Genomic DNA, 17,695 nt, shown 5'->3' with positions numbered 1-17,695 from the left:
GTCATCAAACTATACACTTAAAATGGGTGAATTTTATGTTCTATAAATTAAATCTCAACTTTGACAAATTATATTAAAAATATCCTTGAAGGTTCTCCATGAAAGTTAGTGCAGTGGCCTTCAAGGTCCTCCTCACCTCCGACCCTCCCATTATTGACCCTCCCTCACCAATTCCACTCAAGCCTCAGCGGCCTCCGGCCGCTCCTGGATCACACTAAGCATGGTCTAGCTTCAGGGCCTTTGCACATGCTGTTCCCTCTACTTGGAGTGCTTTTCCCTCAAATATCCAGGTGTACTGCTCATCTCCTTCAAGAATCTGCTCCGACGTTCCCATCTAAGGTTACAACGTCTACCCAGTCCTCCCCACCCTGACTCTGTCTTGTTTTTCTCCACTGCACCAGGACAGGGACTTTGGTCCGGTTTGTTTGCTATGGTACCCTTAGTTCTGACAAGGGTGCCTATAGGAGCATGTTAAATCACTGTTGAACAAATGAGTGATGCTGGCTCTTGGCAGGGAGAGGCCCAGAAGGTCCCTCTCATCTCTGCAGGGCCCAGTACTCAGGACTGAGTGGCTTGTGGTGATCAGCCCAGCTGGCTGGCTGATGCCATGGCATTTCATGTAGCCAGTCTGACCTCTCCACTAGCCAGTGTGCCCTTGCAGACAGTGACCAAGTGTTACAACCATGTCCCCAACCAGGCTTGCTCAATTGATACTTCCCCACCTCCCTTCTCTCCCACCTGCTTCACCTTACCTATTCCAACCACCTGTGAGAACTTCTAGCCTGATGCCTCCTCCTCCTCCAGGAAGTCTCCCAGGAGTTTGGCCCGCAGACACCTCAGGGCACACTGAGCTAGGAGAGAGGATATTGTTCTCATTTATCTTCATCTTGCCTCCTGAGAGCTCACAGGCAACCACAGGTGGGGCCACAATCTCCCCTCAAGAACCCTGCCCCAGCATGACATCTGACACAGAGCCCAAGACCCAGAAACTCAATAGAGAGCACACCTTCAGCAGCCCGGAGGACAAATCCCCATGGACACTCCTCCCAGAAGCTTCTGGAAGGTCCCACAGTGGCCCTGCTGCCCTCCGACCCTGATGATCCCAGCAGCCTCCAGTGTGAAGAATCTGTATCCGGCCTTGTAGGAATGTGGCCTCATTATCCTCACGAGCCCTCACGAGCCAGTGCCCACCTTAGAGCTAGAGTCTCTGAAGCTCAAAGTTCAGGAATTCATCCAACGTCACACAGTGGCTGAGACCAGACCCCAGTCTGTCCCTCCGCTGGCTCCCACATGGCCAGGCCCAGGCCAGGAGTAACATTTGTGAGACCCCTGACCTCTGGAGAAACTGTCCATGTGCCTTGTGCCTCGCTGACAAAGGGGACCAGGGAGCTGGCGGGAGGAGAGCGGACGCAGCACTGACTCAGTGGCGGCCACCACTGCAGGGGCGGGGCAGGGAGGGGAGGCAAGCAGCCCATCCCTCCCTCCCCCACCTCCCCTAGGGCCACCCCTGCAGGGGAAGCATGGGGAGGGGGAGATGAGGAGAGAAAAATGGTGAACAGGAAGAGGGGGAGGAGGCTTCGGGCAACCCAGCCTTAGTGACTCAGCCCTGTTCTTGGGGTGGAGGAAGAGAAAGGGTTTCTTGGAAAAAGCTAGACATGGTGATAAATTGGCCTTTGGCCACAATGCAGCTGATGAGGGAGGCCTGGGAGGCAGGGGAGGAAGTCGATTTAAGCTTCGTGGAGGTCCAAACCCCAGACCCAGAGTGGTTGTGGGAGCTTGGCCCAGTGCCTCAGTTTCATCACCTGCAAAATGGGGTAAAAGCATTGCTGCCTCAAAGAACGCAGCCCACAAGCATCCTCCATGCCTGGCACACAGGAGCTGCTGGGAAGGGCCACTGTCCCTACTGTCAGGTCTCTATTACGGTCTCTGAGGGCCTGGGGTGCCCACTCCACCTCCCCCAGGGACTCGGGCCCAGACAAGGCGGGCGTGGGAGAGGCGGGAGAGGGCGGGTGGCATTCAGACCAACAGGCCCCCTTTGTGCTGCCCTCAATTGCCATTTACTGAAGACAAACCCAGGCTGCATTTCAGGGTTTTCATTTCAGCTGCCCGGGGGGTGGCACACCAAAGTTTCAGTGGAGATGAGGACCAAGAAATTTCTGCCAACTGGCAGCCCAGGGTGCGGCCCCGACGGAAGGACAGCCAGTGCCAAATAGGGCACCAGAAAGCCCATTTCCACATGCCAGCCTGCCCAGAGGGCAAGAGAGGCGGCATCCAGAAGGGGGCTCCCAGACTCTGAAGGGGGACCTGGCCATGGTTCACCCCTGGGCCTCCTGCTGGGAGGGCTGCCGGCTGAGGCAGCATGGCCCAAACCTCACGGCAGCTCCCCTGAGCTTCACTTCCCCTCCCTCTTCAGGGGTCCTGGCAGTCAGGGTACCCATGCTCGGCTCCTCTCCTAAGCCTGTGACAGGAGTGCAGGGGCGTCCCTGCCCACAGGTTGAAAGCCCCGAGGCTCAGGCACAACACACCAAGGGGGTGGGACGGGGACGGGGGAGGCTCCGAGACTAGGGTGGGGGGCAGGTCGGGGGTGTTGGAACAAGACAAGGCAGAGACCACACTCCGTCCAGTCAAACAGCGGAGGATCTAGTGGCTAAAATGTGTGTGGAGGGGTGGGATTCAGAGACGAAGGGACAGTGATAGGGAGAGGGGTCTTCCGGTGCTGGCCACCAGGTCAAGGGTACTGGAACTGAAGCTGAGCCCTTATGTGGGTATGGCATGGGCTCCCCTAGTCCTGCCCCACTGCACCCCAATGCTCACAACTACTTCCAGGAATCAGGCTGGAGGGTTGAGGAGCCACGGGGGACATTAAGCAAGAGATGTGACAGACCAGATGTGCATGTTCACAGAAAAGGCCAGGGACACAACAACAGCGAGGCCGAAGGCAACAGAGAGGAGAGATGCTGAGTAGTGCCTGGTGGCCAACAGTGAGGGTGGGTGGGGCGCTCAGGGTTCCAGCAGGTGGCAGAATCTCTCAAACTGGGAGGGGCCCACTGGGAGAGACCCAGGAGGAACAGGAAGGAGCTGGAAGTGGGAGCTCAGTTTGGGACATGCTAGGTGTCAGGTGACTAAGGGACCCTGGCAGGGCATGGAACAGGAAGCACAGTGATGGGGACAGCTGAGGCTGGGAGAATGAGGGGCACAGGTCCAGGGCACCCACCGGCAGACAATGTGAGAGGCTGGAGAGAAGAAAGGCATCAGAGGGTATGGACTTGAGGGCACCCCAACAACAGAAGGGCATGAATGGGGCAGCTTTCGAGGACAGGATGTCCAATGGAGCCGCTGGGCCTCCCAGTCATCAGGGAAATGCAAGTCCAAGCCACCAGGAGCTCCCGTTTCCCACCCAATCAGATGGGCAACAAGTCAAAAAGCCAGGTGATACCAAGTTCTAGAAAGGCCTCAGAGCAAAACTGGTGGGCTGGCACAGGCACAGTCTGGGGGGGCCCTGCAGGGGCGGAAGACCTAGCCGTGCACCCTGGAACGTGCACCCCGGAACGTATCTGCAGGGAGCTTATCACAGCCCTCCATGCTACAGCTGGGAAATGCGGTTTTGGGGATGGGGAGAGGCCTGGGCGGGGTAACTGGGGCTTCATTTCTATTTATAAGATTTGTTTCTTAAGTCCTACAGGATGTACATGGATGTTCATTGTATCTTCTCTATTCCTTTATTTGAATGCCTAAAATAATTTCATAATCACTTTTTAATAAAAAAAAAACAAAGAAAGACAGATATGAGAGGAGGGGAGAGCAAACAGTCCCCAAACAGAATGAACCCCCACAGATGCTGGCCACCAGGCCAAGGCTGCACAAACTGAAGGTGAGCCCTTATGTGGGCGGGGCATGGGCTACCCTAGTCCTGCCCCCCGGGTACCCCAACACTCATGCTTGCACCAGAAACCAGGGCTATCCAAACCCCCAGACCCAGCAGGCACCCCAGAGATGGGTGTGACCACCACCTCCACAAGTCTACTCCCAGCTGGCACCTGCTGCCCGTCCCATCCAGCTGGGAAGGGAGGTTCATCCTGTCTGCGGCTGCCCGAGGAGCAGGAAATTGCCCCGGTGGTAACGCTAGAATCCCCAAGCACAAGCCGAGAGCAGGGCGGGCCGGGCCAGGCTCCTGCAAGTCCTGCCAGCTTCAGTCAGAAGCCAAAGCTCTGAGCCTCAGGCTGGCTACCCCTCCATCCTGGGAGAACCAGAAAGATGGCACCTGTGTACCTGGGCCCCTGTCCCTACACCCACCCTCTGCTCTCACTGGGTCAGCGAGGCCCTGCGGGAAGCTGCAGTCAGTCTGGGCCATACATGCTCAGCACGCTTGCCAGCCAGAGGACAGGGGGCCCCAGGATGGGGTGGTGATGGACCCTGCTTGGGGTCCCGAATTGCCCTGGGAGTACCAAGGGGCCTGGCAGCCATCCAGAACAGTGGAGAAGGGATCCTCCCAAGCCTCAGAGCAGAGCTGCGGCTGAAACCCAGGCTCCATCAGCCGACATGGCTCTGGAGACCGGGAGGGAGAATGAGGCCGGGACGATGGTGGGGAAAGCAGAGCACACTGCGCCAGCAGCATGTTCGAGAGCACGGGGCACTCACGGTGCTATGCAGGGAAGGACAAACCCAAGAGCCCCAGGCGACTCCTATCTTTTCTGGCACCTGCAGCTGGGAGACAAGCAGGGCCTGAGTCCAGAGCCTGGCTTCCAGCCCCATGTGCCCACCAGCCTCACAGCCTCCGAGCTCAGGGTCGCAGTTCCCATTTTGTCAAGTCAGTATCTTCCCTGTCCTGCCAACAACCTGGGGCGACTGCAGGGCCCTGGGAATGGCCAGTCTTGCATGAACGGGACACACGGGATGTGACCAACTTTCCTCAGGTTTGGAGGGATCCTGTCTGTCTTCCAGCAAAGAACAAAGGGGCTCAGGGTTGCGTCAGGTCTAGGGAGGGGAAGGAACGTCAATATTTCCCTGAGTTATGTAGGCATGCTCAGAACCAGGACACAGCCAGGGCCGCACAGCCTGCTCCTGGCTGTGGTCACCGACAGCCCTGCCAACTGGACAACTGGAGCCCTGCTGCCAGTAGCCCACGTCGCTGGGCAGGCATCAGCCTGGCTCTGCCAGATGGGGTCTCCCACCAGGCCTGGGCAGAGGGCTGGGGAACAACACAGCTCAAGTTGCCCTCTGACCCGCCTTTACTCCCATTTCAAAGAATGAGAAATTGAGTCCCAGAGCGGATTCATCCAAGGTCACAGAGCAAGCGAACAGCACATGGAGATTCAATTGCCCAAAGGAAGAAAACCAGTGCTGGGCAGGAGGGTCCCTGAGATCAGACAGAGGCAGAGGCTCGAGGAGAAGAGGAGCCTGCTGAGATAACCCAGTCATCAAAACAGAAAGGAATAAGCTCCAGTGTCCTGCCTCCCAGACCAGGACGGTGACCCAAACGTCTTTCACGATTGCCTAATCCACTTCTGATTTCTGTGGCAGCTCCATCCAGGACATCTAGACCAGGTGGCTGCAGAACACCATCCCATCTCCTGGGATTTCCTCCCCAACCCAGCCTGCACAAGCAACAGAAAAATTATCCTTGAACAAAGGACGGTCTTTACAGGAAGTGGTGCTGGGTCAACTGGAGAGCCACATAGGAAAAACATCACCATCCCTCTGTGGTTGGCAGAATGGCCCCAAATAATGCCCCTGCCATAACTTGGGAACCTGTTTACATGGCAAAAGGGAACTAAGGTTACAAAGGAGATGACCTTGAGCTGGGAAGACTCCTGTATTCTCCAGGCAGGCACAAAGGAACCACAGGGGTCCTTACAAGCGGAAGAGGGAGGCAGGAGTGAAAGAATCAGAGAGACAGCAGTGTGCAAAGAACTCAGTCCAACATGCTGGCGTTGAAGGTGGAGGCAGGGGCCACTGGCCAAAGAATGCGGGCAGTCTCTGGAGGCTGGAAAAGGCCAAGAAACAGAATCTTCCCTAGAGCCTCCAGAAGGAGCGTGGCCCTGCTGACACCCCGATTTTGGTCTGGTGAGATCCATTTCAGACTTCTGACCTCCAGAATTGTAAGATGATACATTTGTGTTGTCTCAAACACAAATGTATCATTTGTTATAGCAGCAAAAGGAAACTAATAAATGTACTTCACATGATACACAAAAATCAGTTCCTCCTGGACAGCAGACGTGAATGCGAAAGGTAAAACAACAGTCTTTACAAGACACGGAAGACCTTCATGACACTGGAGTAGGGACAGATTTCTTAAACAGGACACCGGAAGTGCTAAAATAAGGGAAAGATGAATAAATTAGACAAGATTAAGATTAAGAGCTTCTGCACATCAAACGATACCACTGAGAGAGAGGGCTGGGCAAGCCACAAAGGGGGAGAAGACAGAGCAATCCCTACATTCTGCAAAGGTCTCATTCAAAATATTAAAAGAACTCTGACAAGTCAAGTTAGAAAAATCAGCAAAAGACTTGAATAAGCACTTCACAAAAAGAGGGTATTGAAAAGACCAATAAACATATGAAAAGATGGTCAACCTTTATTTGTCACCAGAATAACACCATCTATCCACCAGAATGTATAAAATGAAACAGACTGACCATACCACGTGTTGGTGAAGATGTGGATTATCCAAAACACTCACATTGCTAGGAGGAGTGTAAACTGGTACAGGTAATTTGGAAATCAGCTTGGCATTACATACTAAAGTTGAACATACCTAACCCTAAGACCCAGCAATTCCATGCCTAGGGCAGAGCCCCAACAGAGACAGGTACATATGTGCACCAAGACATGTTCTTTCCTAATATTCCCAAACTAAAAATAACCCAAATATCCACCACCATTAGAATGACTAAACAAGTTGTCACTTAGTCACGTGTGTAAATAAATTCACACAATGGAATAAAATAAAGCAATGAGAATGAATGAATTGCAACTACAGGTAACAATGTGTAGGAATCTGGCAATTATAACCCGGAGTGAAAAAAGCTAAATATAAAAGAGTACATGGAGCCCTGGCCGGTGTGGCTCAGTTGGTTGAGCACTGTTCCATGCATCAAAAGGTTGCTGGTTCAATTCCCAATCCAGGCACATACCTAGGTTGCAGGGTATATACGACAGGCAATAGATCAATGTTTCTCTCTCACATCAGTGTTTCTCTCTCCCTCTCCCTTCCTCTCTCTCTAAAATCAATAAAATCATATTTTATTTTAAAAAGAGTATATGGAATAGGATTGTGTGTTTCCATTTTTTTCCACACCGATGTGAGAGAGATACATCAATTGGCTGCCTCCTGCATGCCCCTTACTGGGAATTGAGTCTGCAACCCAGATATGTGCCCTGACCGAGAATCAAACCAGGACCTCTCAGTCCATGGGACGACGCTCAACCCACTGAGCTACACTGGCCGGGTGTATGTTTCCATTCATTCATTCATTCATTCATTCATTTTTCTTTATTGATTTTAGAGAGGGAGGAAGGGAGAGGGAAAGAGGGATAGAAACATCAGTGAGAGAGAACATCGATCAGCCGCCTCCTGCATGCCCCCCACTGGGGTTTTGGCTAACAACCTGGGCCTGTGCCCTGACCAGGAATTGAACCAGCAACCTTTTTGGTGCATGAGTCGATGCTCAACCACTGAGCCACACCTGACAGGCATGTTTCCATTTAAAATGAAGTTCAGCCCTGGCCAGTGTGGCTTAGTTGGTTGGGCGTTGTCCCATGCACTGAAAGGTCATGGGTTTGATTCCTGATTGGGGCACAGGCCTGGGTTGCAGGCTTGATCCCTGGTAGGGCGTGTGCAGAATGTTACGTGCTCACATCGATGTTTCTCTCTCCCTCTCCCTTCCTCTCTCTGTAAAAATCAATTTTTAAAAATCTTAAAAAAAAAAAAAAAGTTCACATTACTAAGATTAAAGAACAGAAAACTAACAAATTTTTACAGCTTAGGACATATTTTGGGCATGTAATATATTGTATTAAAGTATTTCCTGTTAAAATAAAGTCAAGGGCAGGCAATATTTATTTATTTATTTATTTATTTATTTATTTATTTATTTTTATCATCACTGGAGGATATTTTTTCATTTTTTTGTTCAGATAGAGTGGGAGGCGGGGAAAGAGAGAGAAACACCGATGTGAAAGGGACACATCGAGTGGCTGCCACCCGCATGACCCAACCAGGACCGGGGACAAACTGCAACCGAGCACATGCCCTTAGCGGGAACCAAACCCGGGTCTCTCTGGACCGCAGGCCGATGCTCTAACCGCTGAGCCAAACCAGCCAGGGCTGGCAATATCTATTGATGGTGTTAGAAATCAGGGAATGGGTCATGTTTGGGTTGGGCATATTGACTGGAAGTAGAAACAAGAGGGGTTTCTGGGAGCCGGCAGGTTCTGATTCTGGGTTTGGGTGGTTTCACAGTTATTTCACTGAGAAAATTCAACAAGCAGTGCACTTCTGACATGCACTTTTCTCTATAGATGTTGTACTTCAATAAAGATTTTTTTTTAATTTCCTGGGAAGAAGTGGAGGAAGTAGGGGTGGTCCCTGCTGCTCTGGGACCTTCCTACCCACTAGACGGCCCCAGCTGGTGGAACCTAACCACATGGACCTGCTTGAGTGTCTGCCTCCCCAGAGTTCTGCAAGCTCCCTGTGGGAGGCCCCAAGCCCCATGGACTTCAAATGCCCAGGGTCTGGCACACAGTGGTGCTATGCTCCCTGAACCAACTTCCCAGGCACCAACCGGCCCTAAAGAAGGCCAGTGGTCAGCACCTGGCCTCCTCTCGCACCTGAGCCTTCCCCTGCAGGGGGTGGGGAGGAGGCTGAGCCCACTGAGGTCCAGGTTTGGCCCCGCTGTCGCATGAGAGGCCCAGCCAGAGGGGAGAGGCTGTGAGCCATGGCTCACAAGGAAGAGCCAGGGTGTGACAGCCTGGAGAAGGAACAAACCAGCCAGGGAGATGAACCAGAAGGGATGAACCAGCCAGGGGGAACATCTACACCTCTAAAGGGCAACCCAAAGCTGCCGGAGGGCAGAAGAGGGAAGGATGGAGAAGGGGCAGAACTTGGTTGCCCTGGCGGTGAGGTCAGTCACTAACAAGTCCTCAAAGTAATGCTACTTTTTTATTGCTTCTAGAAAGGCAACCCTTAACCTCTACTACCCCCAGCCACCAAATTCTACAAAATACCAGACACCCACCCACACCCATACAGACTGTCACACCTCCAGGCCTCTACATAGGCTGTTCCCTCTGCCTAGAATGCTCTTCCTCTGGCCTCTGGCAACTCCCTCTGCTGCCACTCAGAGCAGCTTCCGAGGGCGGGTTCTCTGCAGGTCTTGTTCACTGCTGGGCTCCCGGTACCTAGGACAGCGCCTAGTACACACAGGAGCTCAGAAGTTTAACAAAGAGACGAATGAATGAAAATGCCCTCCTCTGCCACCCTTATCCTCCCACATTCAGCTGGAGGCCCACAGCAGCTTGCTCACAGCCCACGGCGGCACTCACCGGCTGGCTTGAAGCCATGTCTGCGAAGGACAGAGAGAAGCAATTCAAGGTTCTGAAGGACTCGCATCCTGCAGGAAAGCTGGCACCAGGCACCTCTGCCGCGCACAGCGCACAGCGGATCCGCGCCGCCGTGCGTCCAAAGAGCAGAGTCAGGCAGTGAACCCCCCATCAATGGAGGGGATTAAGCAGAAACGAAGGCCTGCTCTCAGAGCAGGTTTCTGCTCCAGTTGGCACGGGGGCCACAGAAGCTCTCCCCAACTCATGCAACTATTACGACTGTCAAAACCGCACTCACAGGAACCTGCTGAGCAACCCTCCACCTCCCAGGGCCAGCCCACCACAGGGGGAGGGCGACCCATGTCCACACCTCTGTGTCCAGGACTTTGCTTCTTCACTGTGCTTGACTCTGAACTTGTGTGGGTGTAGGCAGTGTGGGGGGCTCAGGGTGGGAGGAGACCCCATCCCCCACGGAGCTGCTCCAGCCTGAGGAGCTGCAGATCAGTAATATTTGTTCTACTCCACGCATCAGTCTAAGCGATTTATAAAATTAACCCATTTAACCTTCACAACAGCCCTGTGAAGATGATACTATTATAAGCCCCAATTTCCTGATGGGGAAACTGAGGCCCAGAGAGGTCAAGCCAGTGCCCAGGTGCTGCCACCAATGAGTCGCAGAGGTCTCACTGCAACTTGGCCCCCTGGCCACAAAGCCTGTGCTCTTAACCTCTTCTCTTTACCTCTTCAGAACCAAGACCAATTCTCCTCCAGGTACTGGGGTCAGAGGGACAAGGGCAAAGATTTAGGGAAGAGGGTAAGAGGGCAGCCCACGGCCCCCAGTGCCAAGGCTCAGTCTGTAGCATTTCTGCCTGCTGACCCGGCCCTGCCTGCCCTGGCCTTGTTTCCTGGCCCCCTTCCCCCACCAGCACCCTGCATTCCAGCCTCCCTAAACTTCTCAGTGCCCCCTGAGACACCCTACCCCATCGCTTGTTCTGACAGGAATGCTCCACCCTCTTCTATCCCTTGGCCGACTCCTGGGGTCACGTGGTATGCCCAGAGCTCTCTGCACAGTCCTGTATATGGCCCCGTGCCTCTTCGCAAGTGGGGATTCTCAGGGCAGGGACAGTCTGGCTTCTGGTTCCCCAGGTCTCATCCACCCCTAGAGCACAGCAGACACTTGAGGGGGCTGGCTGTGAGCACCAGCACCAGCTGCAGCTGCTGGCCAGGACCCTCCAGGAGGAGGATTAGAAGGATCAGAAGGCGGCTGCTGCCCTCCCTCCCACCCTCTGCATCCTGGACATCTGTCTGTCCCAGGACCACACTATCCGGCTCCTCCCTGGAGGTGCTAGCCCTCACTCAGGCTGCTGTTTCATATACAGCATGGGCTTATACAAGTCCATGTGACGATACAAAGCCACTCCAAAGTTCCATCCCCCTCAGATCTAACTGCTAGAAAGCTCAGAGTCAAGTTACTTCCAACAAAGGGTACAGCAGTCCCCTTGGGCTTCGTTTGACTTTACTACACTGGGCTTCCTCTTGCCCCAATTTCCTCATGTCTTTTTTGTCTCATTATACTGCGTTTTTCTTTGTAAATCACCACAAGTCCTTTCTGGAATCAGACAAAGAACACACATGACTCTCTCGAATGTCTTCCCTCCTCTGCTCCCGTTGCCCGAGCCCAGCACAACTGCTGGTCTGAAAGAAGCTGAATGTGGGCTGAATGAGTAAACCCACAAACGATCCAACGTACGAAGGGAACAATCTGCATTAGAACCGGACCTGAGCAGAATCAGGATGCAAGGTAGCCCCAAATCTGAAGACATCAAATGTCTTTCCTTCCCTCATCACAGGGTCCCACAACTAGACGTCCACTTCACACTTCACTTGGAAGACAAGTGGGCTCCTCACTGAGCCCCTCAGCTAGGGGCTCACTCTGCTCTCTGCTGCCCCAAATTCTCCAGCTTGCTCCCCTTGTGCCATCAGGAAGGCCCTCCTTAACTGCCCCAAGTTTGCCCATCCTTCCGGACACAGCCCAGTCCTCGTCCTCCAGGGAGCCCCCAGGGCCATCCCACCCACTCAGTGCCCTGCCGGCCTGAGTAACACTTAGAATGACTTGCAACCACTGCCAGGGCAATGACGCCACTGGGCACTGGGGCAGCTCTTCTACTCGGGCCTTAAAATGTTTCTCAAAGGTGCTGATCTTGTTTACATTTTCAGGAAGGGCACGGATTCTTCCTAATTCAGGAAAAGCTCCTCGAAGGCAGGCCCCAAAACTGAAGTGCACTGTGCTCCCCACACACGGAGAGGCTGGTTTCTGCAAAGCCATCACACACTCCCACCCTTAGTGACACATGTTGGGGGGCGGGGACTGGGGCATCCCAGGGAGGAGCTGGGGCCAGGCCGAGGCCACGCAGGAGCAGATGAGCCCGGACACTCATGGGACTGCCGCCTCGGGAGGTTGAAAAGCCAGGCTACTCCTCATGAGCCTGAAATGCCACCCTCTCATGGCAAAGAGGCCAACAGGGCAGAGGCAGAGTGGAAGAGGAGTGGGTGTATTTCTGGCTGCGGCTGGAGCAAAGGTAAGATTCCAGGGGGGGAGCAAGGGCTGCTCAGTGCAAACGGAAGCCAGTAAGTGGACAAGGCCCCACATTTATGCCTTGTTAATAAAAACCACCTGCCACGCTCTGCATTCTATTCCGAAGGGAACCATTTCACTACCATTTTGCAGCATTTCTTCTGAAAACATGAGTTTTGTATTACTGTTTCTGTGTACTGACCCCGGCAGTGTAGCCCAGAGAAGGGAGTGGTGGGACAGGGCAGGTCCCATGCTGGAAAGAGGAACCACCGTCTCCAAGTGCTGAAGGGAAGAGCCTCCTTAGCTCCCAAGCCAGGGCTGGGGAGACCCATGGGGCACAACCCCCACCCCAGCCTCCCCTGGAGACCAGCACACTCCAGTTTCTCCCAAGGGGCCACGGTGCCAAGTGGTGGAGACCCACACTTCACAGCCTGTGGCATCTTGGTAAATAGGCCATGGGTCTGCCTCTCCCATCATACTGAGAGCTCTCAAGGAGGCGATGCCCCTATTGGCCCATCCTCCCCCAGAACATTCCACGGGTCATAAATGCAGCCGACACTATAGCAGCTGTGCCCAGCACTGTCTCCCCCCGAGCCCCAGAGACCATGTAGCCTGCCCCCCACCAGCTGCATGGACAGGGTGGGTACCCTCACGCAGACCAAGCCAATCAATTTCTCTGGCACCCCAAGACCAAGACGAGTGCTCCTGGGAGGTCCTGTGGCCTCAAGCTGGAGCCACCATTCTGGGCAGCCACGCCAACAGCCCAGAGAGCCGGCCCCCAGGAAGAGAAGGCTCAGAGACAGCAGGAGAGGTGGAGAAAGTGAAATGCAGTCCAGAGAGGAAAGCTGGAGGGGCTGCCTGCCAGCTTCCCGTATCCTGGGGGAGGCAGGCTGCCTGCAATTGTTTGCTACACCAGTTCCCCTTCCCTCCTCTTCACTCTCCTTTCACTTAACCTAATTGGAGGTTTCTGTCCCTGGCAACAAAATTATCCCAGAGACATGTTTAGAGCCTGCCCCCTTCCCGCTCCAGGGCAGGCCTACTCACCCAGCCATGCCCGCTACTCAAGTTTACAAGGTGAGGGGGGTCTAGGTAGGGCTGCACCAGAGAGCATGCTGGGAAGACAAGGCACAGCCAGCTGGGGCCCCAAGAGCCAGAGAGCATTTGGACTTTGGACTTGAGCGAATGAGGTGGAGGTGTCTGAGAATAGTGTGGCCAAAACTGTGCTTTAGGGAAATGAATGAGGAAGTGGGCTGAATGGCATGTAGGAAGGAGGCATGTCTCCTAGGTACACAGTAGGTGCCTAACAAATGCATGGAGGGCAAACCAGGAAACCTCTCTATGCCTTGATTTCCATAGGGAATGTTTTTAAGAGATCCACAAACTCACACATGCATTTAAAGAGCTTAAAACAGTTCCTAACATACAGTAAGCACTCAATGTGTTTTGTTTTTATAAACCTACACAAAGACTGATGTTCTCCCCAAGAAACCGTGGGCAGGTGCTATGGTCTGAATGTTTGTGTCCCCCTAAGTTCATATGTTGAAGACTAATGCCCAATGTGATGGTGTTCGGGGGCAGGGCCTTTGGAGTGATGAGGTCATGAGGATGGAGCCCTCATGAATGGGACTAGTGCCCTTACGAAAGAGATCCCCCCGAGTTCCCTAGCCCCTTCCAGCATGAGAAGATACAAGGAGATGGCTGCAGCCTGGAAGAAGGCCTTTGCCCGACCACACTGGCGGCCTGATCTCAGATTTCCAGCCTGCAGAACCGGGAGAAATAAATTTCTGTTGTTTATAAGTCTGTAATATTTTGTCAAAACCACAAAATGGCAGGGAACCAGGAGGGACAAGAATGTAGCTCCTGCCCTGGCTGGTGTGGCTCAGTGGTTCAAGCATTGGCCCTTACACCAAAGGGTCATGGGTTCAATTCCCAGTCAAGGGCAGGTACCTGGGTTGCAGGTTCAAACCCCAGCCCTGGTCAGGGTGCGTATGAGAGGCAGCCAACTGATGTGTCTCTCTAACATCGATGTTTCTCTCTCTTTCTCTCCTTCCCTCCCTTCTACTCTATCTATCTATCTATATATATGTGTGTATATATATCTATATAAAATATTCTCTGGTGAGGATTCACACACACACACACACACACACACACACACACAATGCAGCTCCCCTCCTCTGGGCATAGAAGCAGAGGTAGGGCTGATGGCATCAAAAGGGCAAGGTCAATCTTTAGGGTGGCAGGGCCAAAGAGAAAAGGCCAGAAGGGAACTGTTCTCCACACTGTGGATCAGGGAACAGGGATGGCTAGGGCTGTGGGGATGGTGGCCATCCCACTGTCAAGGGAGGTGCACCAGAGTGGAGGGGCAGCTGAGGGGGGAGGCTGCAGTGAGGCAGAGAACAGGGCCTGGCCAGGGCTAACAGGCAGGATTGCCTGATGGTGGACCAACAAATGAGGAGGGAATGAGCTCTGTGTGTGCGTGTGTGTGTATGAGTGTGTGTGTGTGTGTGTGTGTGTAGAATGTAGGGCCACCCAGCATAGACACAATAACAAACATTGGGCATCTGCTCCATCACGTGAACATACTTCACACACATCCATTCAATTCTCTCAATAACCCTAATAGGTAAATACTGTAAGTATCCTCAGTTTTATAGATGGGACAATTAGGTAAAAAGAGAGGTATAGTGATTTGCCTGAGGTCACACAGCTAGTAGATGGCAAAGCGTGGGATTTGAACCCAGGTTGTCAGGGCCCAGCATCTGAACTCTTAGCCACCAAAGTGGACAGGAGATGCTAGAAAGGGATTGGTGCCCAAGGGTGAATCCCCGACTTGGGATTTTAGGCTCTGAGTGCAGAATTCTAAGCACCATCTTCCCGGTCTGCTGGGAGGACCTGGGAGCTTACAGGTGAACACTTGTGTGATTTAGGTTCCCCCCAGGTCCCCCCTACCAGGTTCTTCTGCCTTTGAAACTTCTCTCCATCTCTATCCCTCCCCACCTGTCACAGAGCCTACACCCCACCATCACTTGTAGGCCAGGCACTGTTGACGTAATGCATCCCGGCTCACAGCTCATGGAGGAGGGTATCTGAGGGGCACCACCTGGGAAAGTAGGAAGGACAGGACAATCCCTTCCTTCAACAGAACTCCTCTGCCTTAAATCCTATGCTCCATCACCTAAATCCCTCACTGCTCCTCTAACCCAAGCTACCAGGCCTCCTGCCCCGTTCTCTAACTCCAGGCCCTGGCCATGTTACATCCCTCCCTGAAGCCTCTTTGGCATCGTGGTGGCAAACTTCTGCACTGGGCTCCATCAAGCTTCCTCTCCACCCCATCCTCCAGATGTCCCTCTTCTGTGCTCCCAGCTCCCCCACCACTTCACTCAGTGCTGGGCCAGGTGACAGCAGCTGGATGAAGGGTTTGTTGTTTACATTACAACTGGTGGGGAGTGTGTCACACACATGAGGTGAGGCAGCCCCACGTGGTGCTCCCTGCACCCTCCTCCTCCTCTGCCAGCAGCCCTAGGCCAGCCCCATCCCGCTAACCTCCCCAGGACATCTTACAGAGGTGAGAGGTATCCAGCACCCCTCATTTGGACTCCCATTTTTCACCCAGAAGGGAGAGGTAGGGTCTCAGAGATTGGGGGATGGGCAGCTGGGTGTTTGACTCCCCACAAGGTGCCCCTCGGCCCATCCTCGCCAGAGTGCGGGTGGGGCTGAGGCCTGCGTGGCAGTGCCCAGTGAGTACCCGCCCCACCCAGGCCCCGCCTGAAGGGCCCAAATGGGCGGGTGCTGGAGGCCCAGCAAAGCATCCTTGGCGGCTGCGGCCCCTCCCTGTGGGGAGGACAGAAAATCTGCTGCCTCACCAGCCATGAGCGCCAGCTTGAGGGGGGACACCCCCTGAGGGAAGCCGCCCCACCCCAGTCTCCCCCTAACCCTCTCCGCCAAGCACTTCAACCAAGTTTTGCAAAGGGCATTGGCCAGGACTTCAGCCTGGGGGTGAGGGCTCCATGTTCTCCCAGACCCCGGGTTTGGAGAACGGGCTAGGGGACCGCGCCCACCAGGCTGTGCCCCTTGGGCCTGTGAGCCCGGAGCCCTGCGGCGCGTCCAACCGCCTCCGCTAACCTTGGGAGAGGGGCCAGGCGACCCTCCAGCAGACGCGGGCCGAACCCTCGTCTGTGGATGGGGAACCGAGGGTGCTGACGATGTCCTCACCACGGGGACACGCAACCTGGGAAGTGCCTCCCAACGCCAGCAGCACCCCCTCCTCGCTTGCAGGCGCGCGGAAGTTGGGGTGCATCCCAGGACAGGCTCCGCTCACGCCCACCCACCAGCCCGACCCCGCGGCCTCTCCCACGCTCGACAACGTCCCGGAGCCGACCCGCTTCTGCCCAGGCTGGGGCCACCACCGCCTCCCGAATCCCTCGGTCCTTTGTTGCCCGGCAAGCCCCTTCCTTCGGGGTCCCCCCCGCTGCTCCTACCTTCGCCCCTCCAGCATCAGATTGAGTGGCGGAGACCCGGAGCCGGCCTCCTTCTCTGCGGGCCCGGCCGCCGCGGGGGGAGAGGATGCTGCAGCCGCTCCCCGCTCCCCGTCGCCCCACCCCCGGCTGAGCCCCGCGGGCGCCGGGACACCGGGCTCGCGCCCCGGACCCGGGCCTCGCGCCGCGTGTGCGGCCGGCGGGGCAGGAAAGCAGGAGGAGCTGACCGAGGCAGCCCCGCCGCCGCCTACGCGCCTCGCGGCCAAGCCCTGCGAGCGGAGCGGAGCGAGCGGCCCGGCTCCGGGAGGGAACAAAAGGGGCTGGCGCTGGGAAGAGCGCCGGAGGGCGGGGCCTGGCGCGGCGGGGGCGGGCACGCGGGCGCACGGCCTTGCGGTTCTCAGGCCAAGGCGCCGAGCCGTCCGTGGGCGGGCGGGCAGAAAACGCGCCGGCATCTCGTGGCCCGCTCGCAGCCGTCAATTGCGGGTGTCCGGGTGCTCCAACACCCATTTCAGCGCTGGGCACCTATTGGTGTTTCAATCGTGTTTGGCGAGAGAACATTCTTCAGCCTTGCTCTGCGTACAAGGATGTCCCAGCCCATTGGGAGGGGTGGAAGCTTGGGAAGCTGGGAGAGGGAGGGGTGGGGGTGGGGGGTTGGTGTATGTACGTCTGGGAAGGCTTCACAGAAGAGGTGACCTTGGTCTGGACAGGAAGAGATGAAGAGGGGACGATGTGACCGAGGTTTGAACTCCAGGTCTTATTGAGCTGTTCTGAGGCCAAAGTGGGTTCTCCGTGATTTGCTCCGAACATGTCTTTGCAAAAAGTGGTACCCAAGGCACAGATGAACCCTGAGCCCAACTCCTCGGGGCAGGATCTCTCTCCTGCCATATCCAAGAAGTGGACACTGCTGCAGGATCCACCCCCCTGAGAAGTTAAGTGGCAGCCCAAAGATAATAAATGAATCCCAACACCCGCAGGTGCCCGGCTGTAGTTGGCCTCTCTGCCTTTGTGTCCCTTTTCCCCCCTTGATAAACTAAACTTTTGAACCTTTGCCTTGCTGGTTCTTCTACCACAGTGCCCCTTTCCTTCTCTGTTAGAC

The 17,695-nt window shown here is 54.9% G+C and overlaps 1 protein-coding gene across 4 annotated transcripts in view; it reads right to left on the bottom strand.

The window, feature by feature from the left end:
* CLIP2 (CAP-Gly domain containing linker protein 2) overlaps nucleotides 1–16,704 on the bottom strand; it is a 76,144-nt gene extending 59,440 nt beyond the window's left edge. For 2 of the 4 annotated variants that reach the window (XM_036280231.1, XM_036280228.1), the window contains exons 1-2: nucleotides 16,603–16,697; nucleotides 753–851 (exon numbers count right to left, since the gene is read on the bottom strand). The gene's annotated coding sequence lies outside the window, so the exon portion shown is untranslated. Of the gene's footprint in view, nucleotides 1–752; nucleotides 852–1,191; nucleotides 1,302–16,602 lie in introns of those variants that run through there. The other 2 variants (XM_036280229.1, XM_036280230.1) reach the window with 2 other exon arrangements.
* Nucleotides 16,705–17,695: the final 991 nt, after the last annotated feature.

The sequence above is a fragment of the Molossus molossus genome, unplaced genomic scaffold (assembly GCF_014108415.1).
Source record: "Molossus molossus isolate mMolMol1 unplaced genomic scaffold, mMolMol1.p scaffold_m16_p_3, whole genome shotgun sequence".
In the NCBI taxonomy this organism is placed as follows: domain Eukaryota; kingdom Metazoa; phylum Chordata; class Mammalia; order Chiroptera; family Molossidae; genus Molossus; species Molossus molossus.
Note: the sequence above shows the minus strand (reverse complement) of the source record. Positions and strands in the feature narration are given on the sequence as shown.